This window comes from Protopterus annectens, chromosome 2.part0 (assembly GCF_019279795.1).
Source record: "Protopterus annectens isolate FY-2018-M chromosome 2.part0, PAN1.0, whole genome shotgun sequence".
NCBI lineage: Eukaryota > Metazoa > Chordata > Ceratodontiformes > Protopteridae > Protopterus > Protopterus annectens.
The window spans coordinates 1,294,645,673-1,294,660,810 of NC_056728.1; the positions used below are offsets into that span (position 1 = coordinate 1,294,645,673).

The 15,138-nt window shown below is 38.4% G+C and overlaps 1 long non-coding RNA gene across 2 annotated transcripts in view; it reads right to left on the minus strand.

Annotated features, from left to right (window-relative positions):
• Nucleotides 1-482: 482 nt before the first annotated feature.
• LOC122793451 overlaps nt 483-15,138 on the minus strand; it is a 132,703-nt gene continuing 118,047 nt past the window's right edge. For both annotated transcript variants that reach the window (XR_006363482.1, XR_006363483.1), the window contains exon 3: nt 483-1,729. This is a non-coding gene — a long non-coding RNA (uncharacterized LOC122793451). The remainder of the gene's footprint in view (nt 1,730-15,138) is intronic.

Genomic DNA, 15,138 nt, shown 5'->3' on the forward strand with positions numbered 1-15,138 from the left:
TCAACAGTTTTTTGCATCAAAAGTGATATGGATATGGGTTATACATTCAACCAGGTAAAAAACTGAGATTTCATACTAAACATTTATACCCATCCCAGTTATTACCTGCCTGGTTATTTTGGTACAACTAAAGTGTGTTAGAAAACTGGTGCATACAGTAAGGAAATTATCCAGTGTCATTTTAAAATTCCAACAGTTATTTTAAGCATGCTAGGCCAAATTAAAGATTCCTAGAGAAATACACAGTGATTATACCTACCAGCCACATAAAGTATGAACCATATTCTGTTGGTTTAAGCATTCAGGACTTTTAAAATAGGTTAAATACCTACTGTCCATCTAGAAGGAGATGCTGGATTATTTACAAGAATGTTTAATGGCAGGCACAATAAACATAAGGGATTAATAAAAAATGAGTTTTTTTTAAAGGACTAACTGTACAAATTATCAGTTTATTGATAAAATTGAGATTACTTGGAAAAACTGAAACTCCATTACTCTTCAATAATACTTAATGCTTGTAAAATTGACCAAGGCAGTTCAACTAATAGCCAAGTGACTAATAATGGAACTTTACTACCTAAAACATTACAAACCTTTCATACCTCTTACACCCAAGTATGCAAGTCATAAATGTTATGTTCTATCTCAGAATACCAGATACATCATCGCAACAGAAAAATATATTGATTGGTACAGGAAGCATGGCAACAATTGAATATTTTTTTCTTCTTCTTTGAAACATGGCTTTATTGGTTTGAATAGATCAAGAAAGCATTTTAGAAGGTAACATCAGTGACATTCAGAAGCCATGTAGCACAAAACACATGCATACCCATATTTGTCAATTTGCATATACGTGGGCCTCTTATAGAGGAGATTTAAAATACTACACAGTGAAGACTCTGCACAACCTGGATCTTTTGATGTTGCTTGTGTGGCTATTGTGTGTGAGCTTTTTATCTGTTTTGTGTTATTTTTGAAACTGTATAAAGTAAAAGGATACAAGAAACCCAGAAAAACAACATTAGGTGATCATACATTTCAGTTTTGTTCTCATCTCTTGATGTACCATACAAATGATTCTTAGCAATAAAGGCTAGAAGGTTATTACCTTCACTTGGAAATCACTGGCAACTAAAATATTATTTAAGCATAATAAAGATTCTACTAATTTACTTTCTACTATCCTATTATCTTGTGTAATACAAAGTGTAGGGTATTTATAATAATGAGAGCCACAAGACTGAAGGCATTCTTCCAACACTTAACATGAGTAATAACATGATTTATTCAGGGAAATTCAGAGAGAGAATGTGAAAAGGCTATTCTTGATGTAACGAAACAGGTTACACTGCCTGCAAGGGTTTTCAGCCTGAGTACAGGAAAAATGTTTGACAACACTAACTGAAAATACCTATTTCGTATGCTTATCATATCATTTTCCACTTCCCATTATAGATGTTGAAGATGTAGATAATGGCATCACAGCTTATTTAAAAATAGGGAAAAAGAGTCTTGAAGTCTCAAGAATCATCCAAACAAAAGCACAAAGTAGGGATTTACAGCTTTTCCCTTCTTGTTTGCTTATCACAGGGCCTTCAGTCCAACAAATAAGGCAACACTCAGATGTAAAAGGATGCAGAGACAATCCAGGTAGATTGTTCAGGCTGGCTCTGTTTTCAGATAATCTTTCCTGCTATTCATAAAATGGATTTATTATGACAATCTAAAAAAAAGAAACAAAAGAAAAAAAGTTTACTCCATGATTTTGGATGTACAAATTTTGCCTGGGCATTTAACCCTCTGATCCAAGATCACCTGCTCATCCAGGAGATGATATTTCCTCAGCAGTAGATAAGTAATCCTAAGAGCCACTGCTTCTGCTATCTGAGACTGGTTCAATGGATTGTGCTCCAATGCTTTCTATATGTCCCCTGCCCCCATATCATCCAAGGAGTGGGTGTGATATGGCCTGTGCACTTCCCATACCATCCAAGGGTTTGATGTGTAATAGCCTGAGTAATCAAAATACCCAGCACCCTCCCTTGAAGATAATACCTCCTTGCAATCTCCATTCTATGGGGTTATGTCCCTAACACACACTCATCGTTTTTCCCCCAACCACAGGAAAGCAGGTTAGGCCTCATTGTTCCACACCTTCCTTCATTTCATAAAACACATACAGATACTGCCACATGGTATTACTATTTCCTCAGATTCACATCATTATACATAAGAAACTTAAAAAACAGTAGAACACAAGGTAATTACTGGAGCAGTGCCACACTTCATAGTTTCCCACTGAGTAAAAGCTAGCTGCTTGAAATTATAATAATATCCAAAAGTGTGTATGAAGTGCTGACACCATTCCTTGAAGCCTCACTCAAACTACCTTATGGACCTTATTGCTGTTTACATTTTTTGGCGCTATTTGACTTTCAGAGTAGTAATGAAAAATCATACTGATATAATAGATATGGGTGATCCTGATTCTCATGATGTAAATATTCATGCTAAGGCGGCTATAATCAGGACCGTCCTGTAGTGGACTGGCAGTACATGCAGCAAAATGCAATGTATTATATAAAATAAACTTCATTCTGCTGGTGCAAGTTATAACTCAGGATGCGTCCGCCTCTTAATTATCTACACATTTGTAAAATACAGTACAATCACACAACCGTCATGCAATATATAAACCTAATCATGACTCACTGCAAGAGATTAATACATCATTTTCCTTCCCTTAAGTCTTGATTTCTTTCATAATTTTCCCATTAAAAACTTTTGATGTGTATTTATTTTTTTCCATATAAGGTTGTTCTTTTCAGACTTACCAGTCATCAAACCCACCTTCCTATTGATCTTGATCCTGTTCATTATCCCACCACTCAGGCAGTCCACAGCACAGAGGTGAGAAGTTAAAGGCAGAGCCCTTCATCCAAGCAGGTGTGTGTGTGTGTGTGTGTGTGTGTGTGTGTGTGTGTGTGTGTGTGTGTGTGTGTGTGTGTGTGTGTGTGTGTGTGTTTCCATGTGTCCTCACTCAGATCCAAGGATGCAAACAATGTGAGTATTTCTATTAAGACACTAACCCAGCCCTTGATTGCTGAAACAAATGCTTACTCCACCCCAGGGTTAACTACACCTTCTACATGCGCGTGAATGTTGCTGTCTCCATGGTAATGAGAGCTAACATCACTGACCTGATAAGCCAAGCCCATGTCCCTGGTTAGCAGCTGCAACTCTGTCACATGCAAGTCTCTACTTGCATGTGGTGAAGTCCACAACTGGATCACTATTCCCTACTCACAGGGGAGGTGAGAGGTGAGATAATACTAGTTACTCACTCCTACCTACACATGGATCTTCCAGCAGACATATCATTTTTCAAACTTGGGATCATTTGGGTTGTAGTTACAGCTTTATCCCTCTGCACCATGCAGCCAAGCTACTTTTTGATATGCAACTTTGAGCTTTACTGTAAATATATTTTGATTCATTCTTTTTCATAAAATAATAAAATCTACAGAAAAAAACCCTCAAAACTACCATTTCTGCCATTTATAATAAACAGTTTTGTTAGCTGTTTAGCAGGTTTGACATCTTACTTTGGCAACAATGGAGGCAATCACTACAGCCTCACAGCACTTCAGTCTCCAGTTTGGATCTTAGCTGGTGTTTACCTTCTGTGTGGACTCTACATATTTCCCTATATCTGAGTATTTTTACAGGACCCTCCAGTTTCCTCCCACATTTAAAGGTTATCTCCCACATTGCCCATAGATCCCATCCTGGATGAAGTTCTATCCCCTGTACACCAGTGAGTACTGGAATAGGCTAACCCATAGCCCTGGAATGGATTAACCAGGTTATTGGAGAATGAATGAAATGACAGAATTATATTTATTGAGCAAAAGTTAGGCAGGTTCCACTAATTAATTTAGGTATTTTTCTTGGTTATATAACTCTAGTAACTTGGGGTATACATTTCTAAATACAAGATAGCTCAAACACATTTCACATGGTTTACCTCTTTCTATATGTTAGTCACAAGAAAGACCTCACAGAGGCTGGTCATACATCTATGTTGTCAGAGTCTTTACTATGTATCATGATAGACATATATTACAAAAAGCATATGCTCGATCTATATAATTATCCACCAAAAAAAACCTTCAGAATTACATGTGCAGAGCATTAGCAATTGGAAGATGTATATATTGTTTCCAACCATATTTTCTCTTTCTATCTAAAATATTTACATTACTTACTAGCTCCCCTATCAGAACTGTGGTGGTGGTGCGGCGGTAGCGTTGTCGCCTCACAGTAAAACGTTGTCCCGTTCAATTCTCAGCTAGAGTATCCTCTGTGTGGAGACATGCGTGAATGGGCATACCTTCGTTGAAGGTTGTGCATCAGGGCCGGCAACTCGGCATGTAAAAATCTACTGCCAATCATTAGCGGACCGGAGTTCCGCTGTGGCGACCCCTAACCGAGAAAAGCCGAAAGACACAACAACAACAACAACTAGCTTCCCTATCAGAAATACAAGACCCAGTACTGTCAGTCCTCAGACTCGAACAATGTATTGTGAATCTTTCTGTCAAAACTTGAAGCATTTTTCTAAGGCAACTGTGTGACCCCCACCATGACACACATATGTATGTACATATGTATAACATATATAATAGATGTGTGTGTCTGTATAATATTTTTGGCTATCAAAACAAGATGGAAGATGCACTTTGCCCATAAAACAATAAATGGTGCAAACTCTTCTTCAGGACATGAAACAAAAATGACCCACATTTTGCAGGCTGCCATTCTACTTTAAGTTTAGTCATCAAATAAATTCAGGCAGCTTCCTCCGGGCTCAATTCTTCAGCAGAATATCTCCAGATTATCTCAGGCTCTTTCAAGTTTTCTCCTTTTTTTGTAACCTGTAACAAACACAGCACAGTTTCCAGAACTTCTGTTCCAGGTATAAAATTCCCTACTCAGTCAGAGGCCTACATTTTTGATGTACACAGTTGTAGCCCTCTTTTCTACACATTGAAATAACCAAAAAGAATTACTTATTACCACCACAGTTTAAGGGAAACTCTTTAAATGATGCAGAGACACACCTGTCTTTCCTTAAAGAATAAAATATTTTCTGTACAGCAGTGTTGACAATATCATTTATCATTCTGCATTATATCTCAATCACCCAATGTACTACGGTATCACAGTCCTGAGCTTAGCATGCATTCCCCTAAATTTCCACTTCTGGTTTCCCTATTCTTTGCACTGCAATTAAGATCTTCTACATTTCAACAGGCTTCTAGGTTACTAACAGTCTATTATTTATGCTATTATTTGAAATATTCCCAGTGACATACCCATACTTGGGGACATTTATTTCCGGAATGCCCCATCTGGAAAATGCTGAGTACAGTACAAGGAATATTGCAGACGTTATGGACATACAATGCACTGATCAATAAATAACTACATATATTCAGTGAGTCAGTAGCAAGATGTGTTCCTAAAACTCCACATCAGCTGCTTTATGTCTTATATGCAATTGCACAGAAATGTCTCATGGGATACTGGATGGACCCATATCCATCAAAGTCTGCAGAACTGAACAATTCTGTGAACACAGCATATAATACAGAGATATCTACAAAGAAAATTAACCACTGAAACACATTTCCATTGAGGCACTGGCCTAAACTGGAGTTTAAAATGATCCATTATTATTGGTACTCTCAGAAATTATTTAGACATACAAAGAACGTGCTGCAATTTAAACAGACTTTAAACAAAGATTTTCAGTGGTAATCAGTATGTCATATTAGTGATAACTGTATGATGCTGTTATAATTAATATACTTTCTTGGGGTCCACATTTCACCCTTCATACATGTCTTCACTGAAATATAAATACATAGCATTGCTTTGTGCTTAAGTTAAACTAATAAAATGTTTAAACAACAGCCATACTTACTAAAAAAAGAAATCTGAAATAGTAAACCACTTACTAGAACAAGCATTCAGGGAATTATACACAATTCTTGCTGAGCTACCCTTACTTAACTTGTTCATAGCTCTAAAAATAAAGACTTCACTTATGACCTAAAAATAAATGTTTTTATATTGAATATATCATAACAAATTAACAAGTAAAGCAAATTAAAATTAAACACGTAAGTGGAAATTCAGAGCATGAATGAGTGAATACTATAAAACAAATCTTTAAAAACTTTGTTTCTATGCTGAGACATTATCAAAAATTGCAGAGAGTAAATATAATTATACAATGACTTCTCATTAGTATTAAAAAAAATGCACGGTGATTGGTCAACCCAACCAGCATGGCTACTGCAAATTGAGCATATACCAAGAGAAAAAAGTCTGGCCACTGAATACTGTTCAGTGGCCAGAATTTTCTACTGATACATGCTACAGGGGGCAGAACAAATACAAGAATAATCAGATATATTCTGCAAAACTAAAAAAACAGAAACATGCCTAATACTCGTATTTCTGCACGGTCTCAGCAGACTGCTGTACCACTGAACTGTCCCGATTTTCAGAGAATGCACACGGTTGCCTCATATAAAACAAAAAAAAAAAATGGAGTTTCTTTTTTCTCCATCGCTTCTATTGAACAGCACTGATAAATTGTGTAACTTTGGGAAAGTAAGTCCCATATGCATGTGCAGTACATCAAAAAATGCAGAAGAAGGGGGAAACAACAAGGAGGGACATTACAATGTCATTTGTACGTATACATACCATACCTACTAAAACAGAAATCTATACATATGAGTGTACATGTATGTGTGTGTGTGTTACAAAATGTCAGTTTGCAGAAACAGTGTCAGAAATTACACAAAACAAACTTCCAAAGCAAAACCATATGAAAAAGGAAGCAGAGTAATCTTTTCTGATCAGCAAAAAAAAAAAAAAAAAAACAGACCGCATAATTTTTGACAGACTATATGAATAATGGTACTGCCAGAGAAAGTACTTTTAGTAATGTAATATTCAGGGTTGGGGTTAGGGACAGGGGTAGGGTCCACACATGAGTAATGTGGGCAGGGAGGCTTTACTAAACAAGACTATGGGCACAATTCACACACAGCACCACACATGTATAACACAATCTCTACCCCCTTTCCTAGCCTTTACTTTATAACCCTCACACATGAAAACACACAAAAACATATACTTTCTCTCTGGCTCTCTGACCCCCACTTAGTACTTTTGCATGTAACTTCTACACTTGAACATCAAGGTACTTGATTTTTGACAGCATGCAAACCATAGAGACACATACATTTAAATTCACCCCATGTGATAATCAAGCCACAACATGGAGTCAATCAAGTATAACTGGATCTGATGGTGGAAGATGTGGGTATAACAAGGGTGCTCAGAACATGGATGTAAAACAGCCATGTATTTGTGAGCATGTGCGTGGTCTTTTGTTGAAATGAGCATGTACTACTGTACTTAAATAGAATTTAAAGCACATTATAACCTCTCTCCTCATTTTAACAGTAACGGTCCTCATGACCCAGACCTTCTCCCTTCCTACAACAGGGATGTTTTATATACGTAGAGAAACTACCAAGGCAATAATAAGAGCCTAGAGACAGTAAATCTATTTGAAAGAGATTAATGGGAAGGATGGAAACTAAAAGCACTGCAAATTCTGCAGATTAATATGATAAATCATATACACAAGTAACACATTCACCATGTTGTAAAAAAAAACATAATATGAAGGTTGAAGCAGGTTTCTTATGTATATTTAGATGCAAAGAATTTGCTCAAACAATATCTGTCAAAGCTTGGAATATAGTAATGTACAGTTCTTACATCAGTGTTCTTTTCTTGCTTTGTTTCAGAGTAGTCAGTCACTTGTTTCATGTATTCCTTGAATGTGAACACTACTTGTTATATTAATACAGTCAAGGAAGAACAAGAATCGGTATATACAATATGCATAATTCCATTCATATTAAAATCTCCATGTCTCACTTAAAAAAAATATGCTGCATTATCCAATATGATTTTTTCTAGTACTCATTGAGTACTGAAACTTACATCAATCAACTCTGAATATAGATCCAAACTGACCAAAAATCCTTTTCCAAGAAATAAACCAGCAAAATTAACATGAACCCTTTTCCATGCTTTTTTCTCTTGGATAGTCCCAGGATGCAATGAAGCAGTAGCAGGACACTTCTTGTCCTCTTGACATGCAGTACAACTGGTTACAACCTCATCAATGTCATACTTCACGGTTGCCCAGCACATATAAACTGTAGCTAAACCAATCATGCAAGTGATGCAAGGACTGCACTCACATAATTATGGCAACAGCATATGTCTATCTCAGAGTGGGATTGTGAGGCTGGCTTCCCATAAAAAGAAACCATCTTGTCTGCATTCATCTTTTCTGTATATGAAGGATCTCTGTTCAGGATATCTATAGTCTGGTAACCTTTCATAACATATTCTCAAGCTCAAGACCAGGAACAGTTGATGCTATGGGCCTGCTGGTTTGTAGCTCTTCCATGTTTTATTTAGTATTATTTAACAATATGTGGTAATAACTTTATTGCTTGGTTATTGTCCTTACGCAGATGTTTGTTTCTGCACTTCTCATCTGAGTCTGACTACAGATACAATGAGCATACATTCTGACTAATTTGTTTTTTAAAAAAAAAAAGTTGATTGGTGGCAGGTAGCCAGAGCTATAACAAGGTGAGCTGGGCACTTGGTATTGCCCCAAGTCAAACTCCAGCACTGAACCTGAGGACCAAAAACAGTTCTCTCAGACTTAAGAACCCCTCAAAATGCAGGGTATTCAAGGAACTATTGTGTTTCTACATAATCGCTCTTTTTTTTTTTTTTTTTTTTTTTTGAGTTCACAGTTCTTAACATACAAACACTGACTATCCTTTGAACAGCTGTGATCACTTCAGTGATTACAGATACTGCTTGCAAGGACAGACTGGCACCTATTCTTTAGTGTGGACCACGCCTCCTAAGGCCATGTGCCCACAACAGCCACCTGATTTGCTCCACCCTTTCTGAGGCTTTGATGGTGAGTGTTGAGATAGGCTGTATTGTAAAACAGTCATGATTAAACTATATTTGCATTACTGGAATGCAGACAGTTGCATCTTTTTCTGCCACCTCCTTCTGTAAGTATCAAGATCAAGTACAGATGTTGTTGATGATGTGAGGTAGTGAGAGCTATTCCAGGAGAAGTAGGGCAGTAGATGTGTAACCTATACCAGAATAGCTAGCTGGAGTTTTGTAAATAATTATATGTCATTTGTATATCAAACTGATTTGTGCAGGTGCTTGTGTTGAAAATGTATTTGTAAAGCTGCTTGTGTCACAAATGTAGCAACACTGGGTCCTGCTGGACAGAAAAAAATACACCTGTATGTCAGACTGTATTGTAACTGCTGAAATGAATATATTGTAACAGAGGATACTGGAAGAGAAGAGGTTCATCTCAGTCCAGCTAACTTTGAAAAAATAGTCTGAAATTAAATTACCTGGTTTAGGTCATAAAGACTGTATATTACAGTTCTGATTGCAGCCAGAGGCAAAATGCCTGTTAAAACCAGGACTAAGAATCCTACTGTATTGTCCTTAGGGGTAAACTTATTGCTACCCTGGAAGGGTGGAAGATTTAAAATGGTTTTATAGCTTCCAGATGCTATAACACATATTAGCAAAGCTCTATCTGTGTGCATGGTAACACATATGTGCAAGATTCTGGTTCATTTTTTAATAATAGGGGTAGTGTGGGAACCAAAAGTCAGATAACCACATGTATGTGATGTCATTCCATAATCCAGCACTGAAATAAAGTTTTAATACTAGATGAGACAGAAGTCTCAGAACAGTCTGTTTTTGAAACCTGACAAATATCCCTCACCTACTTTATCTTGCTTTGCTTTAATAAGTAACCAGGGAATATGTAATTTTTTAGATCAGTCAGGAAAATATAGTGAGATTAGTTAAGTGTTGTTTTTCTGTATCTGTGTGAAACGTTTCTTCTGTGTTATTTTTAATATTTCCTATGATTGAAACTCTGGTGTTTACTGCAAATAGATATTTAGTATTTTCATGTTCTTTCATTATTTCTTCTTATTTCGGCTTTTCCCCAGTTAGGGGTTGCCACAGCAGATCACCTGTCCACTCATGATTAGCAGTGGAGTTTTGCAGTGTTGAGGTGCCAGCCCGATGACCAACCTTCCACAGAAGGCACACACATGCACATACTCACACCTAGGGCCAATTTAGAGTGTCCAATCCACCTACAGCATGTCTTTGGGATGTGGGAGGAAACCGGAGCACCCTGAGGAAACCCATGCGACCACAGGGAGGACATGCAGACTTCGCACAGAAGGCATCCCAGCCGAGGATCGAACCGGAGAACCTCTTGCTGTGAGGCGGCAATGCTAACCACTGCACCACCGCAGCCGCCCTTTCTTTTATTATTTATTATTAAATATATTTAAACTTTTCATTGTGGATGGTCTTTTAGAGGATAGTTTAACCTTTGAGAGTACTTATATTTATTTGGTGTCACTGTGGTCACTTCTGGCTGCATTGGTCAAACACTACCATTTGTATTAGTATTAATTTTATCCAGTAATAGCCTTAAAGTAGCTGGATTTGGAGTGTTCTGGGGGCAGTACCTACCTTATAGTCTGGACACAATGGGTAAATCTGTGCCAGCCTTTCCTAGGTATGTGTGTGGGAAAATCAAATCTCAAAGAGTGTGTGTGTCAGCTACTTGGAGCTGGGACACACAGCACTGGTTTCACAGAGAGGGTGGTGGAGAACTTGGCTTGGAACACTAAGCCGAGGACTCAACTCTACAGTTGTGCTGGTTGGGAGTCTTACTGGGGCTCTGGATACAGAGAGGGAAACCCAGCCTCCAGACTGAGTGTATTCCCCTGTGTGCTCTTAAGGGAAACTGTACTTGGTGCAGAGAGCTGCATCTGAAAAATACTGTGCGTGTTTATTTTTGTTCCAAGTGAACATCCCTCACCACTGTCAGTGTGAGGATTTAGTCTCCTTGATCACTAGCCTGGGGGGGCGGTCACAGAAGCCATTTGGGCTGCAGTGTTAAGCAGCCAGAAATGTTAAATAGAGTGGGATGGATGGAATTCTAGTCAAGAGGGAGCTCTATGCAGAGGCTCCTATGCACTACTGTAACTGTGTGTGGTTAGTTAATACTTCATGCACAGCTTAGCAATAACTATCAGGATTACATAAGTTCAGGATGATGACTTCACTTTCAGATAATAGTATTATTAGAACCACTTTCTTACAAGCTAAGTAACGGTCAAGTATGGTGGGTGCTATTTACTTCCTTCAATGTCCGCTGCTTCAAACAAGGATAGTGCCATGTGAATTCCAACAGAAAAGGGGAAAGAAAGCCAATGATCTTCTTAATTGCCAACTGCTACATATCCAACTGGTAGAAAAGGCATCTCTAAGAAGATGCTTACACATCCTGGTGCAAGGAAGGGAGTGTTCTTGTATTATAGAAGTTGTTGAAATTTAGTGCTTCCAAATCAAATAAAAAATGAATCCCTGTCCCACATCTCAGATCTCTGGATTTGACTTAAACAATTTGTTCTGTAATGCATACATCAGTTTTGATAATCTGTGCAGCATTGTGTAATGTATCATTAGGGTTAATATTCATCAGGGTATCAAGTAATCTCTGTGATCTGTGCTGCTTTCATATTTTCGAAAGAGGATTTTGTATAGTCAGTTCTGAAGTTGAGTTACAGTGATCATTTAGCACAGTAAATGGCAACAGCATCCTCAATCAACAGGATGTTCAGGTGTAGATAATCCATGTAATTCAAAATGCCACTAAAGATGGAGGTATGACTCTTGACAGGTTGCCAGTTAAAAGAGCTGCTGTCAGAGCAGCTGAGTCAATCCATTCCTACCCAGAAAGCTGCCAATCTTAAGTTGTACCACAGCTGCCAAGTGAAAACTTAGACAACTGGCAGGTCATATGCAAACTGTCAACAGTCTTCAAGCCTCCTCTAATATCTGTCAATGTAATATTTACTAGGGTCTCCTGAAATGGAAGGAAAAACAAATACATTTAAATGGAGTTTTAAGTTACATCGCCAACATTAACAAGTAATAATAATAATGATAACACAGCTAAAAAAATAGCATTTCTACCGGACATCCATAAAATGCAGATAGCTAAATTATGTCTGGTGCTCAACTGAGCCGATTGTTGAATGCCATGCTTTGTATCTCGTACTTTCATTTCATGAGAGCCTCACTTTACTGTATTTGAGTAATTACTTTGAAAGCATTTCATAAGCCAAATATAAACTGGATTACTATGTTCCATAATGCAGTTGATAGCTTCTTTATTTAACTGCTGGAGGTGTTTAGTGGAATTCAGACATTTGCTGCATATCTGTGCATCACTTGCATGAAAAAGGCAGCACTGCATGGCACAAGTTATACTAATTATAAATGTGCGGCAACTCACACTGACCTCATGGTAAGTAGAACATGAGAAAAACATAAAGATGTGGATGCAGATACTTTTATGTACCATGACTGGGACTAAACTATCATGGTATACAATTATATTGAGAAGGTATAAGATTAAATTGGAGCTTTTTTCCCCAGGCTTCCACTGAAAATTGAGAGCACTCTGCTTTGGCTTGTAAGCAGCCCCACACACACACACACACACACACACACATACACACACATACACACACTCATCTTCCATTTTCTTTCTTATTCCCTTCTGTTAGCAAATAGTATCCATAACTGATAAATACTGTGTGTTTGTTAATTTAAACTGAGACCACAGTAGCCTACTGATACAAGGTTATCCTGTTTTTCCACCTGAGAAATGGTTAAGAAATGACTTACAGTTTCAGAGCAGTCCTTGGTCAATTCTGATTGTTTCTTAAACACAAGTTTTGTCTTTGCTTTGGCTCATTAACAGCAGTACAAAAGAACTGCCTGCTCACACCCTTATTCTCCTCCTCCCCCTTCCCTGTTTATTACCTTAAGCCAATCCCAAAGTTAATAAATATTACCTGTGGCAGGCACCATTTTTATAACTACAACCACCCTTTGAGCACCTCATGCTCGGCTCTGCCATAGAACTTATTAAAACTGCCTGAACTGCGGCACAGCTAACTGTTAGTTTGTGGAAATACAGGGTACTTACCGGAGTCTCCGCATTCACTATCATATGTTCATTTATCAGTTTACTCTGTTACCTGATTGTTTCCAGCCCCCTCATAACAGCAACTAATAGGATCTCTACCCAATTTGCTCACCACCTGCCTCCTATTCCCTACCACCCCTAGTGGTCCTACCTTTATTACACTCACAAAACCCTCCCATCTTTCCAATAGCCAACCACGGCACTAAACCCAACACTACCTCCTCCATCTTCCCACTACTATCACTCTTCCTCAGCTAACATGTACAAGCACACCTTACCTATGCTCACTGCATGCACTCTCCTTGCATATCTTACATCCTACCAAAACGCCATCATTCCCCCTCTCAACCACTACCACTGTACTACTACTCACACTGCCACTCATGTCTGACCCTCACTCAGCTCCCCTCCCACCAACTCAAGAACCATCCCTATGCACCCCCTGCATATTCTAGCAACTATATTACTCAAACATAAAGCATCCCTACAACTTAACATAGTAACCCTCCCACCATACCTATTACCCACAGAGCACAATCATAAAGTTTCCCTAATAAACAAACACATTCAAAAACGGAGAAAACTAATAACCTCATGCATATCAAAACTAGCCCTAAGTGGAGACATCCACACCAACCCTGGCCCTACCATCTCCAACCCCAATCCTCATAATCAGACTAGAAACCACAACATCTCCCATATCACAGCCAATAGAAAGCCAAGTGACTTCTTTCTATTAAGCCTAAATATTAGAAGTATATCCAACAAAGTCCATGAACTCCATGCCACCATAGACTTGTACTCTCCAGATACAGTCATCCTGACAGAAACCTGGCTAAAACCTCACATTACCAGTGAGCAAATCCTCCATACCGGTTACGGAATACTAAGAGCAGACTGACTAAACAAGAAAGGAGGCGGTGTAGCTATAATATTTAAAAAGCATCTAAACATCCAGATCTTAAAATCATCAGCTCCACAAATAGGCAATGAAGAGATAATATATACCAACCTCAAAATAAACCAAAACAAAACCATCAACATAACTGGATGCTACTTCCTACCTGGCCAAAACATCCCTCCACTAGAAAACCTCCTCAACTGGTCTACCCACCATCTCCCCCAGGAGACTATAATTTTAGGTGATTTCAGTATATTGACTGGCAATTCTGTTCTGGCAACCATCCAACCCATCATGTAAACCTTCATGGCTTCACCCAACTATTCCAGTCACCAACCAGGATAAATAAAAACTCCAGCAAGCACACTACCCTGGATTGGATACTAGTCAGTAAGAGCCCCCAGTCATATATAACAGGCTGCTTATCAGATAGCCTCAGGGATCACTCCCCAACATTCCTACTCAAAAAATACCTATACCAAGCTAAACCTGTCATCTACCATCAAATACATAAAAAAACTAAACTTTAACCCACTCACATTCATCTCATCCCTCAAAGAATGTAACTGGCATCCTATAAAGTACCTTGGTCTTGATGACGCAGTTGAATTTTTTAATACTACCTTCCTGAGCATCCTTAATTACCATGCCCCCATAAGACTTTCCAAAACTAAAGCACAACCCTCCCCATGGCTACAGAAAACCACTAAGTCAGAAATGAAAAACAGGGATAAAGCCTGGGAGCACTGGCGCAAAACCAAAAACCCCTCAACTAGACAGAAATTCCTAGAACTACGCAACAGAGTCAAAAAGCTAACAAAACATGACAAATTCCAATAGTACCAGTCTACCCGAGACTCCTCCCAACACAGCCCCAAACAATTCTGGTCTTCCATAAACTCCATCCTCCACCCAGGTAAAGTCAGTACCCCTCCTCCGAACATCCCTCACTCCTCCGAAAATATTGCTACCTCAT